The sequence below is a fragment of the Moschus berezovskii genome, chromosome 20 (assembly GCF_049115385.1).
Source record: "Moschus berezovskii isolate FMDL1 chromosome 20, NW_MosBer_1.0, whole genome shotgun sequence".
Lineage (NCBI taxonomy): Eukaryota > Metazoa > Chordata > Mammalia > Artiodactyla > Moschidae > Moschus > Moschus berezovskii.
This window is the reverse complement of record NC_142479.1, coordinates 45827295-45843320: the sequence shown is the minus strand read 5'-3', so window position 1 is coordinate 45843320 and position 16026 is coordinate 45827295. Positions and strand designations below refer to the sequence as shown.

General features: G+C 44.1%; 1 protein-coding gene across 2 annotated transcripts in view; it reads left to right on the top strand.

The window, feature by feature from the left end:
- Positions 1 to 5399: 5399 nt before the first annotated feature.
- Positions 5400 to 16026, top strand: part of SPECC1 (sperm antigen with calponin homology and coiled-coil domains 1) — a 229286-nt gene continuing 218659 nt past the window's right edge. For both annotated transcript variants that reach the window (XM_055407385.2, XM_088828936.1), the window contains exon 1: positions 5400 to 5469. The gene's annotated coding sequence lies outside the window, so the exon portion shown is untranslated. The remainder of the gene's footprint in view (positions 5470 to 16026) is intronic.

The following is a 16026-nucleotide window of genomic DNA, read 5'->3' as shown; positions in this document are numbered from 1 at the left end:
GCGGGAAGCTGGCACCTGCAGAGCTGCAGGACTTGAGGACGCTGAGGAGGAAATCCTGGGCAGGTTTCAGAAGACTGTCCTGAGAAGGGAGCACAAACCCACACGCTCCCAACACCATGTGATATAAATACACAAAGTGTGTTGGGGACTGGGGCTTCCCTGGTGGCTCAGACGGTAATCTGCCTGCAGTGCGGGACACACAAATTCAATCTCTGGGTCAGGAAGCTCCCCTGGAGAAGGGAATGGCTACCCACTCCAGTATCCTTGCCTGGAGAATCCCATGTAATCTGCCTAGCAGATTACAGTCCAGGGGGTCGCAAAGATGCAGACACAATTTAGCGACCAAACAACAACAACATAAAAACATCCAATGTGACATGCAGGAATGTGTCCCCATGTGAAAAAAATCTGAGGTTGTAGTCAATTCCCACATAACACAGAGATTCTTAACTGGAATCGCTGAACCTGGCGATTGTCTTGGTGGGGGGCAGGGGGTGTCCCAGGATCTTTGGAATTATATAGGATTGGTTTGTGCATTTATCCAAGAGTGTTTATTATTTCATCACATCTTAACATGAGCCCGTGACCCAAAGTGCTATGAATTCCTGCATAAAACATCTATAAGTTTATATTAAAAATTCCAAATAATTTTGCTTTGTTCATTTAAAAGCAGTCACCACTTTGGGGCCCTGAGTTTCAGAGCACTTGTGTGTGTGTGTGCTTATTAGTGGCTCAGTCCCACTCTTTGCGATCTCCTACTTCAGTACCAGATTAATCCTCTAGGTGGCAGCAAAACCCTCAAATGGATTTCGTACTCCGTAGTTCTGCCGTGTCTGACCAGTTGCGTCTCCATGGGCTGCAGCCTGCTAGGCCCCTGTCCATGGAATTTCCCAGGCAAGAATACTGGAGCAAGTTGCCATTTCCTTCTCCTGATTTTTGAATTATATCACTTTTGTTTTCACAACAAGGATTGAACCCAAATCCTGAGCTTGTTTCAGCTCAGTGTTTCATCTTCCGTTCCGTCGCTCAGTCGTGTCCGACTCTTTGCGACCCGGTGGACTGTAGCCTATCAGGCTTCTCCGTCCATGGGATTCTCCAGGCAAGAATACTGGAGTGGGTTACCATTCTTACCAAAAGCTAAATATACTGAGGTGCCTACTACTGTGATTGCTGGAACCAAGTTCTGACTGCTGGATTAAAAAAATTTTTTTATCTGACTGTGCCAGCTTTTAGTTGCAGCATGGGGAATCTAGTTCCCTGACCAGTAAAGTAAATCTAGTTCCCTGAACCTCCTGCATTGGGAGTGCAGAGTCTTAACCACTGGACCACAAGAAAAGTCCCCTGATTACTGGGTTGATTAGGTGACTTGATAGTACAGATGTGGAAATCCAAAGTACAGATTTTCCTCCAGTTAACGAGAAGCACCCTTACTATGCCTTTGACATTTGTATTCTCAGTCCTTGGAGCAGAGCTAGTTAAACAAATGAGTGAGGGTATGTTAGGCATTGCCTGGCTAGGAGACTCCCTTGTGCCAGCCAAGGTCCTTGCTGGTAAGCAACAGAGGTCACTTCTGGCTGTCTTAAGTAGAAAAGGAATTTACTGGGACAATATGGGAATTGATCACAGAGTCACGAGATAGCAGTCAAAATACAGACTGTTGCCTCACTTTGCATCACTTGTTCCAGACTTTTGGCAGATGGTCCTTTGATAGACCCGCTGCCAAAGCGGGAAGACAGGAAGAATCCTCTTGACACAGCATCTCAGGGAAGCAGGGCCTGTGCCCCCTCATAACATGCTTGGCGCCCCAGCCTCACCCAGTGGAGTGTCTCAGGGCCTTTGCCAGCTTCTGCCCCATCTCAAGTGTTTTTACTACCACTCATTTCTTCTTGACTTCTTGGAATAGCAGTGAAGACTGAAGACACTCTCGACTTGACTTTTCTTGGGAATGCTTTGAATGTTTCACCATGGAGTGAACATTTAATGAGGGGCTCAGGTAGCTAGATTTTCTGTCTGGCTTAGGAATTTCCCTTGTGTTCCCAGTTTGCTAGGAGTTTTTGAAGACTGAAACTGGTCCTGTATTTTGTCAAAGAATTTCTGGGCACAAAATCCTTCTCTCAGGTGTCTCTACAGCGAAGGACACACACAGACCTTTCAGTGTTTAATCAGCCTCTTCGCCTTGGGGAGATTAACTCATGCAACCATCCATCCATTCTGCAAGTCCTGCATACCTGCCGTGAAAAGCAGTGTCCTCAGCATTGGGTGTGGACAAAAATGACAACAAAGTGCCTGCCTGCAGGGAGCATGCACTGCAGCTGGAGGGAGACAGACAAGTTTTTGAAAACACAACATGTAAAGTATGTCTGAGAGTGATGAGTGTCCCATGATCTGCAAATCCCTCTTTATCCTCCTGTACTCTGGGCGTCTCCACATCTCCACCTCTGCCTGGATGGAAACACTGCCCGGCCTGAGAACCTCTGAGGACACCTGATTGAATCTATTCTTCTTCAGAGCACCCTCCTGTGCCTCCCCTGCACTCTTATACAAGCTTTCAACTGTTTGCCTTCACCGCTCACCCCTCTCCTCTTCCTGATGTCTCTCTACTTTGTTATTCGCTGGAGATGTCATACACAGCAGTGCACGTGCAAGGTGTGCAGGTGGTTTGAACATCCAAGTGCATGACCTTGGTCTCTGGTTCACTCCACACCTCCCCCTGGTTGTGCAATTGATATAAGGGTACTCAGTGGTCCTGCCTCCACCCCATCCATCCTCACATCTTGACCTGGGCATCTGAGACCATCGTATTTCCTTACCAAAAACTCCTCTCTACCTTGTTTTTTCAGTTACTCCAATAAGACAAATAAATCACTGACCCCTCCTCAAAACATCCAGTCTGTCCGACCCACTGCTTAATCCCAATCATCCAGCTTTCTCTTTTCTACTATTTTTCTGAGTATGATTTGCTTTATTTCTCTTTGACTATGTTTAAAAAAACTGAAAAAGCTACTGTGTTAACTGATTTCAAGTAAAAAAGTATCCAGAAGGAAAGATAGTGCTTGAGCTCTTTTATTTATCAAATGAGGAAAAGTGCAGAGAAGAAGTGACTAATGTGCCTAGTCACTGTACATTTAAATTTGATTTTTTTAAAGAAAATTACACTAAATTTATGAGTATTAACAAAGTTTTAAATCTGAACAATTTTATAAATATGGGCAGCAGTTAATGTTTCCTTTGTAAAGTGTTGACTTTTAACTATTTATTTGAAAATAAAACAGCAGGGCAGAAGGCATAATGAAATGGCAAAAGAAAAGGACATCTTTTAAACATATTTTCTGTAATAATACGGTTGTTGTTGTTATTCAGTGGCTAAGTTGTACGCTAGTCTTTGTGACCCCATGAACTGAAACATGCCAGGCTTCCCTGTCCTTCCCTATCTCCTGGAGCTTGCTCAAACTCATGTCCACTGAGTCAGTGATGCATCCAACCATCTCATCCTCTGTCACCCCCGTCTCCTCCTGCCATCAATCTTTCCCAGTGTCAGGGTCCTTTCCAATGAGTCAGCTCTTTGCATCAGGTGGCCAAAGGATTGGAGTTTCAGCTTCAGCACCAGTCCTTCCAGTGAATATTCATAATTAATTTCCTTTAGGATTGACTGATTTGATCTTGCAACCCAAGGAACTCTCAAGCATCCTCTCCAGCACCACAGTTGGAAAGCACTGTACATGTGCAATATGAAGCACATTTTGGGAAAAAAAGAAGAGGAACAACTCCCTCCTACTTCTCATCTTGCTCAGTTTAGATTTGGCATCTCACACACACACACACACACACACACACACACACACCTGTCTGTTCTCACAAACAACTTCCTCTCTTCCTTTGTCAGGGCTTCTCAGCTTCCACACTTTTGGCACTTGGGTCAGATCATTCTTGGTGGTGGGCCCATCCTGTGCCAACATTATATGTTGCAGCATCCGTGGCCTCTACCCACTAGATGGCGGTGGCACCCCCCAGTGTGAAAACCACGATGTGTCCACCCTGGTGGGGGTGTGGGACATATGGCCCCTGAGAACCTCTAGTTCTGGCTCATTTCCCTACTGATGCTGAGACTCCACCTGTACCATCGCATACATACAACTTCTTAGGCATCATTTGTGTGAGATCTCTTTTTCTTTCCTGTGTAGCCCACAGCTCCATCTTAACTGGATTCTTCATAAATACTTAAACATCTTCAAACAACCCTCCCTCAACAACATTTCCAGGGAACCCCTAAGGCAGCACCTGTCTTTCTGTTCCATCCACGTGTTGAGGGGTTTGTATTTTCCTGGCTTCATTTCTTTCTCCTCTTTCCATCCTCCCTCCCTCAAGTATGATTCAGGGCCTGCCATTTGGCTCCTGAAGCTTCCACTAAGGTCTTAGATGACTCCCCAGTGGACAAATGCAGTGTCCATGAGGCTCACTGGAGCAGAACCAGATGGAGGCAGTGTGAGTGTGGTGTTGACCTTGCTGAGTTTTGGCTTTTCAGAGGCATCCTCGAGGAGACGTTGGGTGGACACTGATAGGTGAGGGCTGGTGTGAGAGGGGTGGCCTGGGCCACCAGTGCACCTGGGGATGGACCAGTGTGTGTGTACATATATATGTACCTGATGCCACAGGTGAGATGAGGTCCCTTGGAGAAGAGTAGGTGCATGGGACTTACAGCTGCTGCTGCTGCTGCTAAGTCGCTTCAGTCGTGTCCGACTCTGTGCGACCCCAGAGACGGCAGCCCACCAGGCTCTCCTGTCCCTGGGATTCTCCAGGCAAGACCACTGGAGTGGGTTGCCATTTCCTTCTCCAATGTGTGAAAGTGAAAAGTGAAAGTGAAGTCGTTCAGTCATGTCCGACTCATAGCGATCCCATGGACTGCAGCCTACCAGGCTCCTCCATCCATGGGATTTTCTAGGCAAGAGTACTGGAGTGACTTGGACTTACAGCAGATGTTCTCAAACTTAAGGGAACTTAAGAATCAACTGAAGGGCTTGCAAAAGGCAGATTGCTGGGCCCCACCCTCAGAGTTTTTGATACAGCAAACCCTATGTAGCCGCGGCGAGGGGGCGTTTGAGTTTCCAACCAAGTCCTCCCGAGATGTTGAAACTGCTGGTCGGCTACCACGCTTGGCGGTCCAGGTACCAGCTGGGAGGTTCCGGTACCGCGCTGAACGGTCCTAGTACCGAGCTCTGCGGTTCAGGCACCGCGCTTTGCGGATCCGGTTCCACGCTTAGCGATCTAGGCACCGAGCTTTGCGGTCTAGGCACGGCGTGGGCGGGATACGGCGCAGGGCCGCGGGACTACATCTCCCAGGCTGCCGTGCGCCGCTCGCGCGCGCCCCCTGCAGGCGGCTCGGGGCGCCGCTCAGCGGCTGGGGCCCCTCGGGAAGTCCGTGAGGGAGCGCGGGAGCCGCGGCGGCTACTGGCTGCGGAGCGGAGGTGGCGGGTGAGTGGGGGCGGCGCCGACCACTGTCGCCTCGCGTCTGAGCCGCGTGGTCATCTCGGGCGGCGGGTCCCGGTCTAGGTCCGGAATGGGGGTCCGGGGTGCGGGGTCCGGGGTGCGGGGTCCGGCGCGGGTGGCGGGGCTGCCCCTCGCAGAGGCGGCGTCCGGCCCGTCCAGCCAGGGCGGCCGGACCCGTGTCGCAGGTGGCGCGGCAGGAGACCGGCCTCCCCTCCGGGCCGGGGGTGTCCAGGAGCGCTGGACGGAGCCCGGCGCCGCGGACACGGGGCCCCAGAGGCGCCCCCGGCGCGGCCCCGCGGGCGCTGTCCCGGGTGCTGCGAGGCGGGGCGGGCCCCCCGTGGGGTCCGGGCCCCTGGGAGCCGTGGGCCCCACTGCGCTGGCCCGGCCGCGCGGCGCACCTGGACCCAGGCGCCGTTGGGATGCCCGGTGGCCCGGGATGCGCAGCCTGTCAGGAGCGCAGGGGGACGCCTCCTCCCCGCGCATCCGGGGAACGCCGTTAGTTTTGGAATTTTTTTTTAAAAAGGGAATTCGGACCCTGAATATCTCATTTTTGAGGTGTGGGCACTGCGTTTGCCAGCAGGTAAGTTTATATAATGAGAGCTGCTCGCTTGGAGAGACGCGTTCCCGGAGGCTGCTCGCCCTTGCCCTCTATCGGGAGCATTTCGCCCGCCGTGACGCGCTTATCCATCAGCAGCAGCTGCGGGCGCTGCAGGCAGCAGATAAAGCGCCGCTGAGTCGTCACAAGTCAAATTTTGGTTTCAGAAGATTTCTGTCATCTAGTTTAAAACAAGATGCTGTTTCATTTAAGATGGGAGACGAGGTTGGGGGTGGGGACAAGCCTGTCATCCCCGATGCTTTACTCTGCAGAAAATAGATTTGCGGGACTAAGTCTGGAAGCAAACTAAGTTTGATTTGGTGCCCCCAGCTAGACCTGGAGCCTCCTCTCTGAGGTCTCTTCGTTTTAATCGTTTTTTTCCAGATGATTTGTCTGCTTGTTGTACATGGACATTCTTCTTTTCTGTTAAACAACAGAGGTCTCTTTCTAATGTTTGTACTCATTTCTTGTTTTCTATGGACCACCTCTCCAGAGCCTTGACTATTAAATAGGACATTTTTGTCTTGGGCTTGGTTTTAAGGGAGTGTTGCCAGTGTTTCCTCACTAAGGATCTTCTTTATCAGATTAAGTCAGTTTCTGTTTTGTGGATTTCCAGCCCCTCCCCAAATGCTTCTGTATAGCATGTATTGATATGACCATGTAGTTTTCCTCTTAACATTGTTAACATCACAGGAGATTATTTTGCTAGTTTTTTCTGTCACCAAAATCCTGGGATAATTTAAAGTGCACGTATGGGTTGTTTGATAGAGTCTGTTAGCTGACATTTTATTTAGGATTTTGGGATCTGTATTGATAAGAGATTGGTATTATGTTTTTTCACCCTCCTCCCATGTCTGACTTCATAATCAAGGTTATGCTGTCCTCAGTGGTAGAGAGGGGAAAGTTTTCTTCGTGCTCTGAAGCAGAAGAATGATCTGATCATGAAGTCTGGCAGAATCTGACTGCAGACCGCCTGGATTGCTGGTGGTGGTTGTTTTTGCTTTTTTTAAAAAAGAAGTTGGTGTTAGTATTTAACTACCTTTCCGTTTTTTCCATCATTGGCTTTTCTAAGGTTTTCTGCCTCTTCAATCTAATACTTTATGTCCTCTTAGAAAATCATTAGCACTGTTGAAATTTAACATATGTTAACGTAATGTTATGTCTAGTAGTCTGCTATAAGAGAAAAAGTCTTCCATGTCGGCAGTGCACTGTTTCCTGTTTATACTTACTTGTGTGCGTGTGTATGCATGCATGTGCGTCCACCTTTTCTCTTTTTTAATTGGCCAGACTTGCTTAGTGCTTGCTTACTTTTCAAATAACCAGCTTTTGGATTTATTGACTAATCCTATTGATTTTTTCCATGTCATTAATTTCTGTTCTTTTTCTTTCTCCTTAACTTGGGTTTATTTTATTCAGATTTTAGCCTTTTGAGTGGAAAGATTCAATCATATAATCAATCAGTCCTCCTGATGGAGGCAAGGACCCTCTTGTTTGGCGTTGGCTCTATTCTTACTTTAACTCTTCGAAGTAGACATTATTGCTGTTATTATTTTCTAGGTTAACATTTATTAAATTTATCTATATGTTTACCATTGTCCTCACTTTTCATTCCTTCCTGACCACAGATGCCTTTTTTTGGATCACCCTCCTTCTCCCTGAAGTACCTTCTTTTTGAGTTCTCTCAGTGATGATACATTTTTCTGTTTTTATAATATCTGAAAATGCCTTTAGTTTGCCCACATTCTTGAATTTTGGCTTCAACTGTTTTCTCTAATCCAGTGAGTCCAAAGTTTCATATATGTGTGTGTGTGTGTTTAGCATTTTTAAAAGATAGTTTGTAGGTGGAAGGTTTGGGGACTTCATTTCTGCCATAGTGCTGAAACATGAAAAATAGAAATTAATCTGTAGTCTAACAAGCTGTCAATTTTAGTGACTTTTCCCTGTACAAAATTATGTGTTCATCTCACATTTACTCAGTATAGTTTATATTTTCTGGACCCTTATTTTTTGCTTGACCTATTGATTCTGAGAATTGTGTTAGGAACTTCCACTGTGATCCCTAGTGGTTTTCTTTTGTTCTATTCGTTTTTGTAATATTATTAAATATATACATTTATGAGCCAGCCATAGCAATGTTGTTGCTTAGTCACTAAGTCGTGTCTAACTCTTTTGTGACCCCATGGACTATAGCCCACCAGACTCCTCTGTCCATAGGATTTCCCAGGCAAGAAGATTGGAGTGGGTTGCCGTTTCCTTTTCCAGCGGATCCTGTGTTGACAGGTGGATTCTTTACCACTGAGCCATCTGGGAAGCCCTATAAGCAATGTGTATGCATGCCTTGCTGCTGCTGCTGCTGCGTCACTTCAGTCGTGTCTGAATCTGTGTGACCCCATAGACAGCAGCCCACCAGGCTCCCCCGTCCCTGGGATTCTCCAGGCAAGAACACTGGAGTGGGTTGCCATTTCCTTCTCCAATGTGTGAAAGTGAAAAGGGAAAGTGAAGTCGCTCAGTCATGTCTGACTTGTAGCGACCCCATGGACTGCAGCCTACCAGGCTCCTCCATCCATGGGATTTTCCAGGCAAGAGTACTGGAGTGGCTTGCCATTGCCTTCTCCGATGCATGCCTTAGTGCTAAGTTATTTCAGTTGTGTCTGACTCTGTGACCCCATGGACTGTAGCCCTCCAGGCTCTTCTGTCCATGGGATTCTCAAGGCTAGAATGGGTTGCCATGCCCTCCTGGAGGGGATCTTCCCGACTCAGGGATCAAACCCAGATCTTCTGCAGCTCCTGCTTTGCAGGCAGATTCTTTACTGCTGAACCACCAGGGAAGCCCTTTATCTGGCATATCTTCTAGTAATATTAATTTATTTTTGATTTTCTGTATTTTGTTTTAGGTGTTACTAATCATAATCACAGGAAACTAGTTGATCTGATCACATGGACCACAGCTGAATGTGGTCCACTGGAGAAGGGAATGGCAAACCACTTCAGTATACTTGCCTTGAGAACCCCATGAACAGTATCAAAGGGCAAAATGATAGGATACTAAATGAGGAATTCCCCAGGTTGGTAGGTGCCCAATATGCTACTGGAGATAGTGGAGAAGTAACTCTAGAAGGAATAAAGGGATGGAGCAAAAGCAAAACCAATACCCCGTTGTGTATGTGACCGATGATAGAAGCAAGGTCCGGTGCTGTAAAGAGCAATATTGCATAGGAACCTGGAATGTTAGGTCCATGAATCAAGGCAAATTGGAAGTGGTCAAACAGGAGATGGCAAGAGTGAACATAGACATTCTAGGAATCAGTGAATTAAAATGGACTGTAATGGGTGAATTTAACTCAGATGACCATTATATCTACTACTGTGGGCAGGAATCCCGTAGAAGAAATGAAGTAGCCATCATGGTCAACAAAAGAGTCCGAAATGCAGTACTTGGATGCAATCTTAAAAACGACAGAATGATTTCTGTTTGTTTCCAAGGCAAACCATTCAATATTACAGTAATCCAGGCCTATGCCCCAACCAGTAACGCTGAAGAAGCCGAAGTTGATCAGTTCTAGGAAGACCTACAAGACCTTTTAGAACTAACACCCGAAAAAGATGTCCTTTTCTTTTTTTTTTTTTGTCCTTTTCATTATAGGGGACTGGAATGCAAAAGTAGGAAGTCAAGAAACACCTGGAGTAACAGGCAAATTTGGCCTTGGAGCACGGAATGAAGCAGGGCAAAGGCTAATAGAGTTTTGTCAAGAGAACGCACTGGTCATAGCAAACACCCTCTTCCAACAACACAAGAGAAGACTCTACACATGGACATCACCAGATGGTCAACACCGAAATCAGATTGATTATATTCTTTGCAGCCAAAGATGGAGAAGCTGTATACAGTTAGCAAAAACAAGACCAGGAGCTGACTGTGGCTCAGATCTTGAACTCCTTATTGCCAAATTCAGACTTAAATTGAAGAAAGTAGGGAAAACCACTAGACCATGCAGGTATGACCTAAATCAAATCCCTTATGATTATACAGTGGAAGTGAGGAATAGATTTAAGGGACTAGATCTGATAGATAGAGTGCCTGATGAACTCTGGACGGAGGTTCCTGACATTGTACAGGAGACAGGGACCAAGACCATCCCCATGGAAAAGAAATGCAAAAGAGCGAAATGGCTGTCTGAGGAGGCCTTACAAATAGCTGTGAAAAGAAGAGAGGTGAAAAGCAAAGGAGAAAAGGAAAGATATAAGCATCTGAATGCAGAGTTCCAAAGAATAGCAAGGAGAGATAAGAAAGCCTTCCTCAGTGATCAATGCAAAGAAATAGAGGAAAACAACAGAATAGGAAAAACGAGAGATCTCTTCAAGAAAATCAGAGATTCCAAGGGAACATTTCATGCAAAGATGGGTTCGATAAAGGACAGGAATGGCATGGGCCTAACAGAAGCAGAAGATATTAAGAAGAGGTGGCAAGAATACACAGAAGAACTGTACAAAAAAGATCTTCATGACCAAGATAGTCACGATAACGTGATCATTGACCTAGAGCCAGACATCTTGGAATGTGAAGTCAAGTGGGTCTTAGAAAGCATCACTAGGAACAAAGCTAGTGGAGATGATGGAATTCCAGTTGAGCTATTTCAAATCTTGAAAGGTGATGCTGTGAAAGTGCTGCACTCAATATGCCAGCAAATTTGGAAAACTCAGCAGTGGCCACAGGACTGGAAAAGGTCAGTCTTCATTCCAATCCCAAAGAAAGGGAATGCCAAAGAATGCTCAAACTACCGCACAATTGCACTCATCTCACACGCTAGTAAAGTCATGCTCAAAATTCTCCAAGCCAGGCTTCAGCAATATGTGAACCGTGAACTCCCAGATGTTCAAGCAGGTTTATTTTTTTTTATTTTATTTTTTTTAGGTAATTAATTTATTTTTTATTGGAGGCAAATTATTTTACAATATTATATTGGTTGGTTTTGCCATACATTGATTTGAATTCGCCCCGGGTTTACATAAGTTCCCCCTCCTGAACCCCCCTCCCACCTCCCTTCTCCCTTTATCCTCCCTCTGGGTCATCCCCGCATGCCAGCCCCGAGCATCCTATAACATGCATTGACCCTGAACTAGTGATTCGTTTCACATATGACAACATACGTGTTTCAATGCCATTCTCCCAAATCATCCCACCCTCACCCTCTCCCATAGAGTCCCAAAGACTGTTCTATACATCTGTGTCTCTTTTGCTGTCTCGTATACAGGGTTATGATTTGCATCTTTCTAAATTCCATATATATGTGTTAGTATTCTGTATTGGTGTTTTTCTTTCTGGCTTACTTCACTCTGTATAATAGGCTCCAGTTTCATCCACCTCATTAGAACTGATTCAAATGTATTCTTTTTAATGGCTGAATAATACTCCATTGTGTATATGTACCAAAGCTTTCTTATCCATTCGTCTGCAGATGGACATCTAGGTTGCTTCCATGTCCTGGCTATTATAAACAATGCTGGGATGAACATTGGAGTACACGTGTCTCTTTCAATTCTGGTTTCCTCGGTGTGTATGCCCAGGAGTGCGATTGCTGGATCATATGGCAGTTCTATTTCCAATTTTTTGAGGAATCTCCATACTGTTCTCCATAGTGGCTGTACTAGTTTGCATTCCCACCAACAATGTAAGAGGGTTCCTTTCTCTCCACATCCTCTCCAGCATTTATTGCATGTAGACTTTTGGATAGCAGCCATTCTGACTGGTGTGAAATGGTATCTCATTGTGGTTTTGATTTGCATCTCTCTGATTATGAGGGATGTTGAGCATTTTTTCATGTGTTTGTTAGCCATCTTTATGTCTTCTTTGGAGAAATGTCTGTTTAGTTCTTTGGCCCATTTTTTGATTGGGTCATTTATTTTTCTGGAATTGAGCTGCAGGAGCTGCTTGTATAATTTGGAGATTAATCCTTTATCAGTTGCTTCATTTGCTATTATTTTCTCCCATTCTGAAGGCTGTCTTTTCACCTTACTTATAGTTTCCTTTGCTGTGCAGAAGCTTTTGATTTTAATTAGGTCCCATTTGTTTATTTTTGCTTTTATTTCCAATATTCTGGGAGGTGGGTCATGGAGGATCCTACTGTGATTTATGTCGGAGAGTGTTTTGCCTACGTTCTCCTCTAGGAGTTTTATAGTTTCTGGTCTTACATTTAGCTCTCTAATCCATTTTGAGTTTATTTTGGTGTATGGTGTTAGGAAGTGTTCTAGTTTCATTCTTTTACAAGTGGCTGACCAGTTTTCCCAGCACCACTTGTTAAAGAGACTGTCTTTTCTCCATTTTATATTCTTGCCTCCTTTGTCAAAGATGAGGTGTCCATAGATGCGTGGATTTATCTCTGGGATTTCTATTTTGTTCCATTGATCTATATTTCTGTCTTTATGCCAGTACCATACTGTCTTGATGACTGTGGCTTTGTAGTAGAGCCTGAAGTCCGGCAGGTTAATTCCCCCAGTTCCATTCTTCTTCCTCAAGATTGCTTTGGCTATTCGAGGTTTTTTGCATTTCCATACAAATTGTGAGATAATTTGTTCTAGTTCTGTGAAAAATATCGTTGGTAGCTTGATAGGGATTGCATTGAATGTATAAATTACTTTGGGTAGTATACTCATTTTTACAATATTTATTCTTCCAATCCATGAACATGGTATATTTCTCCATCTATTAGTGTCCTCTTTGATTGCTTTCAGTAGTGTTTTATAGTTTTCTATGTACAAGTCTTTTGTTTCTTTAGGTAGATATATTCCTAAGTATTTAATTCTTTTCGTTGCAACAGTGAATGGAATAGTTTCCTTAATTTCTCTTTCTATTTTCTCATTATTAGTGTATAGGAATGCAAGGGATTTCTGTGTGTTGATTTTATATCCTGCAACGTTACTGTAATCATTGATTATCTCTAGTAGTTTTCTGGTAGAGTCTCTAGGGTTTTCTGTGTAGAGGATCATGTCATCAGCGAACAGTGAAAGTTTTACACTGTTCACTTTACAATAGACCAGTTAGACCTAATTGATATCTATAGGACATTTCACCCCAAAACAATGAATTTCACCTTTTTCTCAAGTGCACATGGAACCTTTTCCAGGATAGATCACATCCTGGGCCATAAATCTAGCCTTGGTAAATTCAAAAAAGTTGAAATCATTCCATGCATCTTTTCTGACCACAATGCAGTAAAATTAGATCTCAATTATGGGAGAAAAACTATTAAACATGCCAACATATGGAGGCTGAACAACACGCTGCTGAACAACGAACAAATCATAGAAGAAATCAAAAGAGAAATCAAAATATGCATAGAAATGAATGAAAATGAAAACACAACAACCCAAAACCTCTGGGACACTATAAAAGCAGTGCTAAGGGGGAAGTTCATAGCAATACAGGCACACCTCAAGAAACAAGAAAAAAGTCAACTAAATAACCTAACTCTACATCTAAAGCAACTAGAAAAGGAAGAAATGAAGAACCCCAGGGTCAGTAGAAGGAAAGAAATTGTAAAAATTAGGGCAGAGATAAATGCAAAAGAAACAAAAGAGACTATAGCAAAAATCAACAAAGCCAAAAGCTGGTTCTTTGAGAAGGTAAATAAAATTGACAAACCACTAGCCAGACTTATCAAGAAACAAAGGGAGAAGAACCAAATCAATAAAATTAGAAATGAAAATGGAGAGATCACAACTGACAACACAGAAATACAAAGGATTATTAGAGAATACTATCAGGAATTATATGGCAATAAAATGAATAACCTGGAAGAAATGGACAAATTCCTAGAAAAATACAACTTTCCAAAACTGAACCAGGAAGAAATAGAAAATCTGAACAGACCCATCACAAGCATGGAAATTGAAACTGTAATCAAAAATCTCCCAGCAAACAAAAGCCCAGGTCCAGACGGCTTCACAGCTGAATTCTACCAAAAATTTAGAGAAGAGCTAACACCTATTCTACTCAAACTCTTCCAGAAAATTGCTGAGGAAGGGAAACTTCCAAACTCATTCTATGAGGCCACCATCACCCTAATCCCAAAACCTGGTAAAGACCCCACAAAAAAAGAAAACTACGGGCCAATATCACTGATGAACATAGATGCAAAAATCCTTAACAAAATTCTAGCAATCAGAATCCAACAGCATATTAAGAAGATCATACATCATGACCAAGTGGGCTTTATCCCAGGAATGCAAGGATTCTTCAATATCCGCAAATCAGTCAACGTAATACACCACATTAACAAACTGAAAAATAAAAATCATATGATTATCTCAATAGATTCAGAGAAAGCCTTCGACAAAATTCAACATCCATTTATGATAAAAACCCTCCAGAAAGTGGGAATAGAAGGGACATACCTCAACATAATAAAAGCTATATATGACAAACCCACAGCAAACATTATCCTCAATGGTGAAAAACTGAAAGCATTTCCCCTAAAGTCAGGAACAAGACAAGGGTGCCCACTCTCACCACTACTATTCAACATAGTTCTGGAAGTTTTGGCTACAGCAATCAGAGCAGAAAAAGACATAAAAGGAATACAAATTGGAAATCAAGCAGGTTTTAGAAAAGGCAGAGGCACCAGAGATCAAATTGCCAACATCCGCTGGATCATGGAGAAAGCAAGAGAGTTCCAGAAAAACATCTATTTCTGCTTCATTGACTATGCCAAAGTCTTTGACTGTGTGGATCACAATAAACTGTGGAACATTCTGAAAGAGATGGGAATCCCAGACCACCTGACCTGCCTCTTGAGAAACCTGTATGCAGGTCAGGAAGCAACAGTCAGAACTTTACATGGAACAACAGACTGGTTCCAAATAGGAAAAGGAGTGTGTCAAGGCTGTATATTGTCACACTGCTTATTTAACTTATATGCAGAGTACATCATGAGGAACGCTGGGCTGGAAGAAGCACAAGCTGGAATCAAGATTGCCGGGAGAAATATCAATAATCTCAGATATGCAGATGACACTACCCTTATGGCAGAAAGTGAAGAGGAACTCAAAAGCCTCTTGATGAAAGTGAAAGAGGAGAGTAAAAAGGTTGGCTTGAAGCTCAACATTCAGAAAACGAAGATCATGGCATCTGGTCCCATCACTTCATGGGAAATAGATGGAAAAACAGTGGAAATAGTGTCAGACTTTATTTTGGGGGGGCTCCAAAATCACTGCAGATGCTGATTGCAGCCAGGAAATTAAAAGATGCTTACTCCTTGGAAGGAAAGTTATGATCAACCTTGATAATATATTAAAAAGCAGAGACATTACTTTGCCAACAAAGGTCCGTCTAGTCAAGGCAATGGTTTTTCCCGTGGTCATGTATGGATGTGAGAGTTGGACTGTGACGAAAGCTGATCGCCGAAGAATTGATGCTTTTGAACTGTGGTGTTGGAGAAGACTCTTGAGAGGCCCTTGTACCGCAAGGAGATCCAACCAGTCCATTCTAAGGGAGATCGATCCTGGGTGTTCATTGGAAGGACTGATGCTAAAGCTGAAACTGCAATACTTTGGCCACCTCATGTGACGAGTTGACTCACTGGAAAAGACCCTGATCCTGGGAAGGGTTGGGGGCGGGAGGAGAAGGGGACGACCGAGAATGAGATGGCTGGATGGCATCACCGACTCTGTGGACATGAGTTTGAGTGAACTCCGGGAGTTGGTGATAGACAGGGAGGCCTGGCGTGCTGTGATTCATGGGGTCGGGGAGAGTCGGACACGACTGAGCGACTGAACTGAACTGAACTTTGTGATTAGCTAACAGCAAGATTTTGTTTTATTCCTTAATGTTTGTCTTTTTTAAAAAGTTAGGGTCAATACACATATCATAAAATTTACCATCTTAGTCATTTTTAAGTGTACAGTTTACTAGTAGTAAATATATTCGTGTTGTTGTGCAGCCAACCTGCAGA